This window comes from Hyperolius riggenbachi, chromosome 6, assembly GCF_040937935.1.
Source record: "Hyperolius riggenbachi isolate aHypRig1 chromosome 6, aHypRig1.pri, whole genome shotgun sequence".
Lineage (NCBI taxonomy): Eukaryota > Metazoa > Chordata > Amphibia > Anura > Hyperoliidae > Hyperolius > Hyperolius riggenbachi.
In genome coordinates this window covers 252,582,269-252,597,295 of record NC_090651.1, presented here as the reverse complement: position 1 = coordinate 252,597,295, position 15,027 = coordinate 252,582,269, and the positions used below count along the sequence as shown (strand labels likewise).

Below are 15,027 nucleotides of genomic sequence, written 5' to 3'. Positions count from 1 at the left end.
GCAACTGTGCTGCACCCGAGAAAGAATGGCCATGCTCCTCTTCGAGCACCAGTGCAACTGTGCTGCACATGTGTTAAAATGGCTGCACTCGTGCTTGAAGAGTAGCATGATCCTGATCAAATTTCTGGCAACCTCTTGTCGAAAATCTTTGAAGCGTCTGCGAGTGGCAATGGGAGACCACATGGTGCCATGGGAAGTCTCTACAGGATCCAGAGACAAAATCTGCCAGTGTGTTGCTAGCACAAGTTGCTATACACATGTAGATTGTCACCCAATGTTCTAAATTGATTCATTCCTTTCTAAACATTGATTGAGAAGGAATCGATGCCTACCACACACAGCACATCAGTTTTTGATAGAGTCCAGCAGAGAAGCTATTGATAATCGGTCGAACTGCAGGGCTGTACTGTCAGATGCAGTGTAACACTATGAGCCATCTCCTGCCACAATTACTCCACCCTGATCAACCTAGATTTTCTGTTCTATCAATAATTTTGATTGATTACTGGTGAAAAACAATAGAGTGGTTGAATCTGCAGGTAATCTAATTGGAAAAGTGATGTGTGTATGTGCATTATAAGTGTAAACATTACATCTGTAGTATAGAAACCCAGATATAACTAAAAATCCACAAATTACAGTATAATTTCCTTTTAATAAACTTGGGTATAGTAAACTACCTCTCCAGGAACCGGCCAATTTCCATTATAAGTCTATGGGAGCAATGCCTGGTATAGTAAACACGGATATAATAAAACTTCTGTCATTGTAAACATGTTTTTTGGCCCTTATGTGACGCTGTCTCTGGATATAGTAAACAGTGGGCGGTGCATGCGTCATACATCAGTGTGAAAATCCATGGTCTGCTACTCTCTTCAGGCTGGTGCTGCAAGGCCTGTGCTGCAAGTCCCTCCTGCTGTGGTATCGGAGCGACTCACAGGAAGCGAGTTGCTGCCACTATTCAGTGAAGGCTGAAATATTTAAAGAAAAACTCCAGTGAAAATAATGTAATAAAAAAGTGCTTCATTTTTACAATAATTATGTATAAATGATTTAGTCAGTGCTTGCCCATTGTAAAATATTTTAAATCCCTGATTTATATTCTGACATTTATCACATGGTGACATTTTTACTGCTGGCAAGTGATGTAGCTGCTGCTTGCTGTTTTGGCAGTTGGAAACAGCTAGAAACAGCTATTTCCCACAATGCAACAGAGTTCACAGACAGGAAACTGCCAAGAGTACGTACTCCGAATTTCTTTGTGGGAGGGGTTTCACCACAATATCAGCCATACAGCGCCCCCTGATGGTCTGTTTGTGAAAAGGAATAGATTTCTCATGTAAAAGGGGGTATCAGCTACTGATTGGGATAAAGTTCAATTCTTGGTTGGAGTTTCTCTTTAACCACTTCAGGACCACAGTCTTTTCACCCCTTAAGGACCAGAGCCTTTTTCTCCATTCAGACCACTGCAGCTTTCACGGTTTAATGCTCGGTCATACAACCTACCACCTAAATGAATTTTACCTCCTTTTCTTGTCACTAATACAGCTTTCTTTTGATGCTATTTGATTGCTCCTGCGAGTTTTACTTTTTATTATATTCATCAAAAAAGACACGAATTTTGGCAAAAAAATGATTTTTTTAACTTTCTGTGCTGACATTTTTCAAATAAAGTAAAATTTCTGTATACATGCAGCGCGAAAAATGTGGACAAACATGTTTTTGATAAAAAAAAAAACCCATTCAGTGTATATTTATTGGTTTGGGTAAAAGTTATAGCGTTTACAAACTATGGTGCCAAAAGTGAATTTTCCCATTTTCAAGCATCTCTGACTTTTCTGCGCACCTGTCAGGTTTCATGAGGGGCTAAAATTCCAGGATAGTACAAATACCCCCCAAATGACCCCATTTTGGAAAGAAGACATCCCAAAGTATTCAGTGAGAGGCATGGTGAGTTCATAGAAGATTTTATTTTTTTGTCACAAGTTAGCGGAAAATGACACTTTCTGACAAAAAAAAGAAAAAAAAAAGTTTCCATTTCTTCTAACTTGCAACAAAAAAAAATGAAATCTGCCACGGACTCACTATGCTCCTCTCTGAATACCTTGAAGTGTCTACTTTCCAAAATGGGGTCATTTGTGGGGTGTGTTCACTGTCCTGGCATTTTGGGGGGTGCCTAATTGTAAGCACCCCTGTAAAGCCTAAAGATGCTCATTGGACTTTTGGCCCCTTAGCGCAGTTAGGCTGCAAAAAAGTGCCACACATGTGGTATTGCCGTACTCAGGAGAAGTAGTATAATGTGTTTTGGGGTGTATTTTTACACATACCCATGCTGGGTGGGAGAAATATCTCCATAAATGACAATTGTTTTATTTTTTTTTACACACAATTGTCTATTTATAGAGATATTTCTGCCACTCAGCATGGGTATGTGGAAAAATACACCCCAAAACACATTATACTACTTCTCCTGAGTACGGCGATACCACATGTGTGGCACTTTTTTGCACCCTAACTGCGCTAAGGGGCCCAAAGTTCAATGAGTACCTTTAGGATTTCACAGGTCATTTTGAGAAATTTCGTTTCAAGACTACTCCTCGCGGTTTAGGGCCCCTAAAATGCCAGGACAGTATAGGAACCCCACAAATTACCCCATTTTAGAAAGAAGACACCCCAAGGTATTCCGTTAGGAGGATGGTGAGTTCATAGAAGATTTTTTTTTTGTCACAAGTTAGCGGAAATTGATTTTAATTGTTTTTTTTCACAAAGTGTCATTTTCCGCTAACTTATGACAAAAAATAAAATCTTCTATGAACTCACCATACTCCTAACGGAATACCTTGGGGTGTCTTCTTTCTAAAATGGGGTCATTTGTGGGGTTCCTATACTGCCCTGGCATTTTAGGGGCCCTAAACCGTGAGGAGTAGTCTTGAAACCAAATGTCGCAAAATGACCTGTGAAATCCTAAAGGTACTCATTGGACTTTGGGCCTCTTAGCGCACTTAGGGTGCAAAAAAGTGCCACACATGTGGTACCGCCGTACTCAGGAGAAGTAGTATAATGTGTTTTGGGGTGTATTTTTACACATACCCATGCTGGGTGGGAGAAATATCTCTGTAAATGACAATTGTTTGATTTTTTTTTACACACAATTGTCCTTTTACAGAGAGATTTCTCCCACCCAGCATGGGTATGTGTAAAAATACACCCCAAAACACAATATACTACTTCTTCTGAGTACGGCGATACCACATGTGTGACACTTTTTTGCAACCTAGGTACGCTAAGGGGCCTAACGTCCTATTCACAGGTCATTTTGAGGCCTTTGGATTCTAGACTACTGCTCACGGTTTAGGGCCCCTTAAATGCCAGGACAGTATAGGAACCCCACAAGTGACCCCATTTTAGAAAGAAGACACCCCAAGGTATTCTGTTAGGAGTATGGTGAGTTCATAGAAGATTTTATTTTTGTCACAAGTTAGCGGAAAATGACACTTTGTGAAAAAAACAATACATATCAATTTCCGCTAACTTGTGACAAAAAATAAAATCTTCTATGAACTCATCATACACCTAACAGAATACCTTGGGGTGTCTTCTTTCTAAAATGGGGTCACTTGTGGGGTTCCTATACTGCCCTGGCATTTTACGGGCCCAAAACTGTGAGTAGTCTGGAAACCAAATTTCTCAAAATGACTGATCAGGGGTATAAGCATCTGCAAATTTTGATGACAGGTGGTCTATGAGGGGGCAAATTTTGTGGAACCGGTCATAAGCAGGGTGGCCTCTTAGATGACAGGATGTTTTGGGCCTGATCTGATGGATAGGAGTGCTAGGGGGTGACAGGAGGTGATTGATGGGTGTCTCAGGGGGCGGTTAGAGGGGAAAATAGATGCAATCAATGCACTGGGGAGGTGATCGGAAGGGGGTCTGAGGGGGACCTGAGGGTTTGGCCGAGTGATCAGGAGCCCACACGGGGCAAATTAGGGCCTGATCTGATGGGTAGGTGTGCTAGGGGGTGACAGGAGGTGATTGATGGGTGTCTCAAGGTGTGATTAGAGGGGGGAAATAGATGCAAGCAATGCACTAGCGAGGTGATCAGGGCTGGGGTCTGAGGACGTTCTGAGGTGTGGGCGGGTGATTGGGTGCCCGCAAGGGGCAGATTAGGGTCTAATCTGATGGGTAACAGTGACAGGTGGTGATAGGGGGTAATTGATAGGTGATTGATGGGTAATTAGTGGGTGTTTAGAGGAGAGAATAGATGTAAACAATGGATTTGGGAGGTGATCTGATGTCGGATCTGCGGGCGATCTATTGGTGTGGGTGGGTGATCAGATTGCCCGCAAGGGGCAGGTTAGGGGCTGATTGATGGGTGGCAGTGACAGGGGGTGATTGATGGGTGGCAGTGACAGGGGGTGATTGATAGGTGATTGACAGGAGATCAGTGGGTTATTACAGGGAATAACAGATGTAAATATTGCACTGGCGAATTGATAAAGGGGGGTCTGAGGGCAATCTGAGCGTGTGGGCGGGTGATTGGGTGCCCGCAAGGGGTAGATTAGGGTCTAATCTGATGGGTAACAGTGACAGGTGGTGATTGATAGGTGATTGATGGGTAATTAGTGGGTGTTTAGAGGAGAGAATAGATGTAAACAATGGATTTGGGAGGTGATCTGATGTCGGATCTGCGGGCGATCTATTGGTGTGGGTGGGTGATCAGATTGCCCGCAAGGGGCAGGTTAGGGGCTGATTGATGGGTGGCAGTGACAGGGGGTGATTGATGGGTGGCAGTGACAGGGGGTGATTGATAGGTGATTGACAGGTGATCAGTGGGTTATTACAGGGAATAACAGATGTAAATATTGCACTGGCGAATTGATAAAGGGGGGTCTGAGGGCAATCTGAGCGTGTGGGCGGGTGATTGGGTGCCCGCAAGGGGTAGATTAGGGTCTAATCTGATGGGTAACAGTGACAGGTGGTGATAGGGGGTGATTGATAGGTGATTGATGGGTAATTAGTGGGTGTTTAGAGGAGAGAATAGATGTAAACAATGGATTTGGGAGGTGATCTGATGTCGGATCTGCGGGCGATCTATTGGTGTGGGTGGGTGATCAGATTGCCCGCAAGGGGCAGGTTAGGGGCTGATTGATGGGTAGCAGAGACAGGGGGTGATTGACTGGTGATTGACGGGTGATTGACGGGTGATTGACAGGTGATCAGGGGGGATAGATGCATACAGTACACGGGGGGAGGGGTCTGGGGGGGGGTCTGGAGAGAATCTGAGGGGTGGGGGGGTGATCAGGAGGGGGCAGTGGGCAGGGGGGGGGATAAAAAAAAAATAGCGTTGACAGATAGTGACAGGGAGTGATTGATGGGTGATTAGGGGGGTGACTGGGTGCAAACAGTGGTCTGGGGGGTGGGCAGGGGGGGGTCTGAGGGGTGCTGTGGGCGATCAGGGGGCAGGGGGGGGGGGAAATCAGTGTGCTTGGGTGCAGACTAGGGTGGCTGCAGCCTGCCCTGGTGGTTCCTCGGACACTGGGACCACCAGGGCAGGAGGCAGCCAGTATAATAGGCTTTGTATACATTACAAAGCCTATTATACTATTTCCATGCGGCGATCCGGGTGCTAGTAACCCGCCGGCGCTTCCGAACGGCCAGCGGGTTACTACGAGCGGTGGGCGGAGCCAGTCCCCGGCGGCTGATCGCGTCACGAATGACGCGATCGCCGCATAGCCACCCACGCAGCCGCCCCCGCCGATGGGCGTATTGCGGTCGTTTGGGCCCGGACTTTGCCGCCACCCATCGGCTGGGGGCGGTCCTCAAGTGGTTAAGGAGCCCTGGATACTGTACCAGCAATATGTCCAGCCTGGCTATGCAGCTCTAAGGTATACTTAACCTTGTAGTCCACCAAATGTGCAAGTGCTTTTGCTGTACCTGCAATGGGAGGACAGAGCTGCTCCTTTGCAGCAGAGAATGTCTCAGGGCATGCTGGGACATTTCTAGGACAATTTCTGATGTAGTAAACCACTTTTCTCTATCTCTTGGAGTTTACTATAATGAGATTATACTGTATTCAAAATAGAACAGATTGTAATATTACTGTCTGCTACTAGTGATGAGTATTTACTTCATTTGTTGCCATCAAGGTAAGGGAATGGCAGTGCAGCACCATGGTGTCTTAATACTAAGAAGGGGGTAACAAACAATAAACAAAGTAAGAAAATAAGCTACATTACAGCCAAAGACAATTTCAGAAACCTGTTGATATGCAGGCTAGGTTCACAGTAGTTAGTGGCATAACATGTGCGTTATAATGACTGAACTGCAATGGAGACTGGACATATATTATAATACAAAGCCTGCATGCAGCGAGTTACAATAACGCAATCAGTTACAAAGCAGTACTGTGAACAGCCCCATAGAACTGTATGGGCAGTGAGATGACATGCAGAATTATTCTGCAAGACAACTGATCACTGTGAACAGGTACTCAAGAAAATAGAAATGAGTTCAATGTTTCACAAAATGGTTGCTTGTGAGTAGCCAAACACTCAATATCGGCAGGAATATACTGAACCGAAGCTAAACACATGCTGGTCCTGCTCTGTACATGCAGCCAGTCTAGTGTCTAAATGAGTATTACTTACTCCATAAGATTCGCACCATCTCAAAGACTTCTTTATTAAATTTCTTCTTAAAAAATTACAGCATGTTAAAAGTCCACATGTGGGTGTGTAAAAGATGACGCACAGGCGTTTCGGGCCGTCCTCGGCCTTTTCTAAAATCATGACAGACCCACACTAACATCAAGCTGCTAACCACACACATATAAAGCCCCAAAGAGGACCACAAAGAGAACTACTACTTAGCATACATACATATTCATAAGGTGTGAACACACCAATCAGAATACAGATCGCAGTCTAGTGATTGTAAATCCCCCAAACACTGTCAATTACATAGCTGCCTAGAGATATAGGTAAGTATGTGTATTGGACACTCACCAGTAATATTTCCCAAGTGCAAAACCCCGGAAAGAAACAATAAACTCAAGGCTCACCGTGTCCAAAAAGCCACATACAGGTTTCAAGTATCTGCACCAATAGGAAATGAGCCTACAACGTAGGCACAGGGACTGTTTGTACCTATACCCAATCAGAGGAGGCCACCTGCAAGTCACGTCCCCCCACCAGCACAGGGCTAACAAGCGCCGACCAATCAGCGCATCCGCCGCAAAGAGTAAACATCACATCGCTGCAGAGCCAATAGAATACACGCCGACAGTGTCCGCTCGATGTAGGCTTACATGCGAAACATGTAATCGGAACACTCCGCATCACGTGTTCCCTTTCACCAACTGGACAACCGCCTACCACGTCCGCTATGGAAGCAGGGCCATCAAAACAAAAATAGCAATGTAGGGACATGTGATGGGAATAGTCCACATCACGTGACCCAATACATGTACACGGAAGAATCCAATAAACACTATATAAATTAGCCATGTGGAGAAGTGAATCGCAGACCGCCCCCTTTAGACTCTCGTTGATCACGGCACAGTGGTAGGGATAAGGGGCAAGCTAGGAGAGAGAGACCACCATCCTTCAAATCAAATGATCCACATTAACAATATATATGAAAAAACTTATCAATAATAAAATTATGTGGTCCTCTCACCCCGCCAGTCTGGTATCCCCAACATCTATGCCCCATCAATTCCTGCAAAAGAAAACAGTATAATTAAAGGGATACACACAAACATTAAAATTAATGCTGCTAAGTCATAATCCCTATTTAGACCCTTTGGTACAAGGGTATCAAGCTTACATGAGAACAGCAGATACACAACCGTTGTGTGAAAACAAAACACACAACTGCCAAAGGCCTCTTATACACAACTGTTATATAAGCATGCTCTACCTATATCTCGGAGCTTGTTCACAGGTATACACCAGGTCAGGCCCTCCAGTCCTCCAACAACCTCAGCCTCACAGCCCCACGCATTTCCCACTCCAATGAGTGCTTGCAGGATTTCTCAAGACCCGCCCCCACCTACTGGAACTCCCTTCCACCGCCCATCAGACTTGCTCCCTCCTTCAACACATTCAAATAGTTATTACACAGCCCTACTTAGTGTGGCCCCTCAACCCCCCCCCCCCCCCCACCCACCTTTAGATTTTAAGCCTCTGGCAGCAGGGTCCTCCTTTCCTAGTGTAGTCTACATGATCATGTGCTCCTTTCCTATGACTACCTGTACCTGTATTGCTGGGTCTACTCAGCGTCGGACTGGGAGCTGGAAAAAGCTGAAGCAATCCACTTGCTGGCCAAGCATCAGCAATCAGGTGTTGCTGCTCACAGTGAAGACTTGCTGCAGGTTTCTATTGGGAGTGATAACACAGGGTTACTGCTGCTTGGCCAGCTGGTGTATTTCATCAGTTTTCCCACCTCCCAGTCCTACACTAGGCCTACCTAACCAGCCCATAATCGCATGATCATGTATCTTGTACCGTTCGCCTTGTATAATCTTGTTCTATGTTGTATAACCTTATTACATGTCATTCTTGTATAATTGTATATATTTATTGTCCAGTGCTGCGTAATATGTTGGTGCTTTATAAATGCAATAAATAATAATAATGTAGTTACTGCCATTTACCAAATGTGGTAACTCATTATGAAACCTGACCCGCAAATCGGATAGCCAGCCAGTACAAATCTCTAGTTTAAATTGCCTTTGTTTATCCCTTTAATCCATATATAATTTGTATTACATAGCCAGATTTGCTTTTACCAATAGATACTGTAACCACAAGCCTACAAACAACTGGTGCTAAATAATTAGCTGCATGTATAGCCAACCTTTCCCTTATCTACTCTATGGCCTTACCTGTGATGTTCCATTTCACTACAAACAAAGCACACTGAATAGTGTACAATTGCAATCGTCCATGTTGCTGGACAAGTAATATGGAAACATTTTTGTATGACAAACACAAAGTTCATTTATTTGCACATTTTTTCTTTGTTTACCAGCAGAACAGAGGCGTGATCTAGGGTGTGACATGTATTGAGGGGCGTTGTTGCAAATGCGTCTCTAGATACGCTGTATGATTCGTATAGCTCTCCATCCTAGCGTACATAACTACAGAGACCTCCCTGCGGCTGTTCTATGCATAAACACAGCACCATCCGGAGCCACACGGTTACAAGGAAGCCCCACCAGCGCCCTACACGTGTTCTACAGCAGATAGGCGGGGTAAGCAGGGATATGGGCGGGAGACCGCGCTTGTGGGCGGTGCCTCTGACAGTTATCAGCAGCCGTAAGTGTGGGGCTCCGCTCAGCAGGCGGATCGAAGGCGGAGCTTTTGGTTGGAGGGCGTGCCTCTGAGGTGACTGCTGTTCTCGCGAGCGTGTCCTAGCTGCACTCCGCCTCTCTGGTCGGCGCCTCGGGGTGAGCTAGAGCTGGCTGAGCACTGTTGTGCGGGGAGGGGGGGAGGGGATCTGGTGGCCCCGGCCCTGCTACACACAGCGGGATTTATCCACGCGCCGCTTCCCTGAGGGGGGCAGCCGCAATCCGTGCACCGGCCTGGTGGAGGGGTGAGGCCGCGGTGAGTAGCTGTTGTGTTGGTGATAAATGGGTGCCAGGCGGGGATGTTTACGCTGGGGGTTTTCGGCGGACTGTGCTGATGTTTTGTATGTAGGTGTCTTATCATTGCATTGTTCGTAGTTGCAAAAAGCAGTTCCATACCCTGCAGGCTGGAGAGTGTGTATAGACCTGGGGATGTGCCTGGTGGTGGGCGGCCAACCTTACCGGTGAGAGGGATGCTAGAGCTGCCACTTCCCACAGGCTGTCAGGCTATGCTGGGATCTGAATGAATGACGGTATGCTGAGGAGCTCACCACAAGGATCTCTAGTGTGCCTGGATAGCCAACCTGGCAGTGAGGGGTGGTTCCTAAGCCTGCCGCCCTCTGGCACTGGAAGCCAGCATAGGGCCTGTGTGGTAGACCTACCAGTATTCGGGTACCCTTCTCTCTAATAGTCTATGGAGTAACCCTGTGAGCTCTCGTGCTGAGGGATCTAGAGATTCCTGAGTTGATATCCAAAGAAGCCATGCTGAACCATAAGGACCAGTTCACACCATATCTCTGCTGGACCGTTTGTGAGCGCTGTAGGCAGAGGACTGACATACAGAATTGATCCTGTGTTTTTCCATGGATAAGTGTGGACCCAGTCACAGATGTCCATTGCATATTTGTACACCTTACCTGCAAACAGCAGATGTGCCTCCACTCCTGATTGCAGTTGGACTGCCAAACAGATGTGCTGCCACTCTGGCTGACTGTTAAAGCAGGTGGATCAGCCATACTATGCCAAGGAAAACAAAACGCATCTATAAGTAGATAAATACTTGATCTACTTACATAACAGATGTACTGTCTGTTTTGATTTCAGTGAATTTTATATAGTAAATGAAGATAATTCTGTTCCTGGTGGGAACCATGTATTTTGCCCAGTTTGAGGCTAAATACTGATGTGATTTCTTCCCTTAACTTTTATCTTTTCTCCTCCAATTGCTGAGTCACCTAAGCCTTGCTTGTAAACACAAGTGAGCAGAGGATCATGCTTCAGCTAGGCAGGGAAATAAAGGGAAGAGGAGGAATATATTATAGATAAAAAGAACCCCCAGAATGCAACTGAATTGCAATGGCTATTAAAGAGCCAGTGCTCCTTTTTGGTATGTGATAACTCCAAACCATATCAGAAAGTGTTGAATGCAGGATTAGCATCTTTATCACTTAATACACTCGGACCAGTTGCTGTTGAAATTAGATTTCTATGATGACAATCCTGCTTTAAAGAGACTCTGTAACATCAAAAACCTCCCCTGGGGGTTACTCACCTCGGGTGGGGAAGCCTCCGGATCCTAATGAGGCTTCCCACGCCGTCCTCTGTCCCACGGGGGTCTCGCTGCAGCCCTCCGAACAGCCGGCGACAGACCCGACTGTAGCTTCAATATTTACTTTTGCTGGCTCCAGCGTGGGCACTGTGGCTGCTTTCGGCACGGAAATAGACGGAAATACCCGATCTCCGTCGGGTCCGCTCTACTGCGCAGGCGCCGGAAACTTGCGCCTGCGCAGTAGAGCAGACTCGACGGCGATCGGGTATTTCCGCCTACTTCGGAGCAGACAGCCGTCAGAGCGCCTGTGCAGGAGCCGGGAAGGTAAATATTGATGTCACCGCTGCACGGAGGGCTGCAGCGAGACCCCTGAGGGATGGAGGACGGCGTGGGAAGCCTCATTAGGATCCGGAGGCTTCCCCCACCCGAGGTGAGTACCCCCCCAGGGGACGTTTTGTCGTTACAGTTCCTCTTTAAGATGCATGTTCAACCTACAGCTAGATCACTCTGATCAGAGAGTTATGCTACATACACGAGTCATACTCTACACAGTCTATTCTATTTAGCTGAACTCTCCATCAGATAAAATCTTTGCAAGATGCTGTGCATAAAGATGCTGTACACATTCAAAAGATCAGTATCTGCAAAAAAATCTGTTCCTGCAAAAGATCCGTTCCTACAAAATGGCGGATCCTCATACACACCTTGCTTAACAGACCTTCATCTGCAGATCAGATCCATCAGGATGGATCTTTAGATCTTGCAGATGAATGTCTGTTAAACAAGGTGTGTATTGAGATCTGCAGATATAGACTATGAATGCATTTTGCAGGAACAGATTTTTTGCAGATACTGATCTTTTGAATGTGTACAGCATCTTTGTGTGCAGCATCTTGCAAAGATTTTATCTGATGGGGAGTTCAGCTCAATAGAATAGACTGTGTAGAGCAGTGATGGCTAACCTTGGCACTCCAGCTGTGACAAAACTACAAATGGCATTATGCCTCTGTCTCCCCCAGTTATGCTTAGTGTAATGCAATGCCTCATGGGACTTGTAGTTCCACCACAGCTGGAGTGCCAAGGTTAGCCATCACTGGTGTAGAGTATGGCTGGCTCTCATACTACATGGGATGGGGTAAAATTGGTCTGTGGTGTTGCCTTTTCCAAAGACTTTTATCTCAAGTGTGTATGTAGCATTAGCTATTACCGTCGTGCATTGCAATTAGTTAATAGATTTTGCCTTGAAATCTATTCAAAATCTAGAACTGCTGCAGTGCCAACTGCTGCTCCCCACCCCCCCCTCTCTTAGCCCCAATCTAAAATGCACTTCACTGTCTGTGGAGTGCGTTTATCTGTCTACTGGCACGCTTAGATCTATACCGTTTTGATGCTAATCTGTCTGGCAGGGCGTAGTTTTCAACTCACCGACACTGCACACATCCGCTTTTTTGGTCGATCTTGCCGCTGTCTCCCGTTGCAGCTCACTCGCCCTGCCGGTCTCTGACTGCAGAGCTCTGTGAGCCGGTCAGGAGCTGATTTCATTGGCTCCTGGCCGTGTCTATCAATGTAAGCAACTCCCATTGGCTTACGTTGATAGACACGGTCAGGAGCCAATGAAAGCGGCTCCTGACCGGCTCACAGGAACTCTGTCTTCAGAGGCCCAGTGCACACCAAAAACCTCTAGCAGATCTGCAAAACGCTAGAGGTTTTTGAAGCAGCTTTCAGAGCGTTTCTAGGCATGTTTAGAGAGGTTTTCTAAACATGCTTAGCATTTTTTTGGAGTGTTTTTTGTGTAGCAGATTTCAAATATTGTTACAGTAAAAGCTGTTACTGAACAGTTTCTGTAACAAATATGCCTGGAAAACCGCTCTGGTCTAGCGTTTTCAGAGCGGTTTGAGCTTTACCTATAGTTTAACATTCAGGGCCCTTTTCCACTAGCAATCGCTAGCGTTCGCGCTAAACGCTAGCAATTGCTGAATCGCAAGTGCAGGAAACTTCCCGGCGATTGCGTTCACGATTTTGCTATGCAATGCACTGCATAGCAAAATCGTGGCAAAGATCGCTTCGTGGTGCGATCGCGTTTGATTCAAAAACTATTTGCGGTAGTGGAAATTGCCTACTACGATTCCTATGTTAAAAAGCAAACCGTAGCGATTTCAAAATCACTAGCGGTTTGCGATTCAGCATCGCAAACGCCGCTAGTGGAAAAGGGCCCTGAGGCAGAAATGCCTCTTATCTAAAAAATGCTGCCCCCAAGTTTGCGTTTGTGGAAAAAACTAACCTCTCTGGTGTGCACCATCCCATTCCCTTTCATTAGCCAAGCGGTTTTACCCCTGCACGCGTTTTAAAAAAACGCTTCAGAACCGCTCTGGTGTGCACCGGCCCATAGAGACGGCAGAGTGGGTAGCCCAGGTTCCGACGTAAGGCAGTTGCGGCAGGTATGTGTGGCGATTCGTCAGAATTCTGCATTTACTGTGCCAGCGGGCTCTGGTACTTAAAGAGACTCCGTAACAAAAATTGCATCCTGTTTTTTATAATCCTACAAGTTCCAAAAGCTATTCTAATGTGTTCTTGCTTACTGCAGCACTTTCTGCTATCACAGTCTCTGTAATAAATCAATGTATCTTTCCCGTCAGACTTGTCGGCCTGTGTCTGGAAGGCTGCCAAGTTCTTCAGTGTTGTGGTTCTGCTATGAACTCCCCCTTCCAGGCCCCTCTATGCACACTGCCTGTGTATTATTTAGATTAGGGCAGCTTCTCTCTTCTCTCTTATCTTTTACGAGCTGGATAAATCGTCCTCTGAGCTGGCTGGTCTTTCACATACTGAGGAAATTCAGACAAGGGCAAAGCTGTTTGCAGGAAGAAAAGAGCAGCCTGAAACTTCAGTGCATGAGAGATGCAGGGGAAAAGAAACACACAATGATCTCTTGAGATTCAAAAGGAAGGGTGTATACAGCCTGCTTGTGTATGAATGTATTTTCTATGTGTGGACATACTGTACATCAACCTGCTTCCTGTTTTGGTGGCCATTTTGTTTGTTTATAAACAAACTTTTTAAAACTGTTTTTAACCACTTTTAATGCGGCGGGGAGCGGCGAAATTGTGACAGAGGGTAATAGATGTCCCCTAACGCACTGGTATGTTTACTTTTGTGCGATTTCTTTTTTTTAACAATACAGATTCTCTTTAAGGGGGCAGAGACCGCTGGTACTTAAGTGGTTAACGAGGAGCTGTCAGCCATACGATCTCAGAAAAAAACACATATATAAGTAAATACGTGCTCTGCTTAAATAACATATGTAGTGCACTGCCCACGTTTTGATGTCAATGATTTTTCTACCGTAAAAAAAAAAGAGAAACTACTTCTTAGCATTTCCCATTTTAACTGTGGCTATTTTTAAGCCAATCCTGATGTAATTTCCTCCCTTACTCTCCTCTGTCTGATTGGGTATGCATTGCCCGCCCCTCACTATAGAAAGTGCATTGTCTCCGCATGAGAAGTATTGGACAATCAGAGAGGAACAGAGGTGTGAAAAGGGGAAACAGGAGGGAAAGAGGCTTCAGCCAATCAGGATGCATTAGTTAAGTCTGAGGGGAATGTAGAAAAGCGCAAAAAAAGGGCGTGCCCTGCAACTTCCTTTGTGTGTAACAAATTTTGTGTATACCAAATAAGAGTCGGGTAAACTGGGGATTGATAATGTCAACAACAAAATTTAGCGATTTTAACATTTGGATTGCCTGGATAGCATCCTTATAAAACTTGTTTACCAGATAAAAAAATTTGTTTTGTTTTTATGCCCGACAGTTACACTTTAAGGTTCTTTTAAGAGTCACTAACTGCGGTTTTGCCAAAAACGCATGCGTTTGCTGATTCTTAAGTGCAGCCTGCTTTACCTCCTTGGCGCCGCGCAGGAGGTTTTCTCCGGCCCTGCTGGGCTGATTTGTTTTTGTTTTTTGTTTGTTTTTTTGCTGGACGCAGCTAGCACTTTGCTAGCTGCGTCAGCACACCGATCTCCGTCGCGCCGCGCCCCCCCCCCCCCCAGACCCCGTGCGCTGCCTGGCCAATCAGTGACAGGCAGCGCTGAGGGGTGGTTCGGGACTTCCAATGATGTCCTGACGTCGGTGACGTC

The 15,027-nt window shown here is 45.8% G+C and overlaps 1 long non-coding RNA gene across 1 annotated transcript; it reads right to left on the bottom strand.

Moving 5' to 3' along the window:
• Positions 1-635: 635 nt before the first annotated feature.
• LOC137522715 (uncharacterized) lies at positions 636-9,440 on the bottom strand. The gene is made up of 3 exons (XR_011022412.1): positions 9,031-9,440; positions 7,678-7,719; positions 636-971 (listed from the first exon to the last, which is right to left on the bottom strand). It is a non-coding gene; the product is annotated as an uncharacterized lncRNA (long non-coding RNA).
• Positions 9,441-15,027: the final 5,587 nt, after the last annotated feature.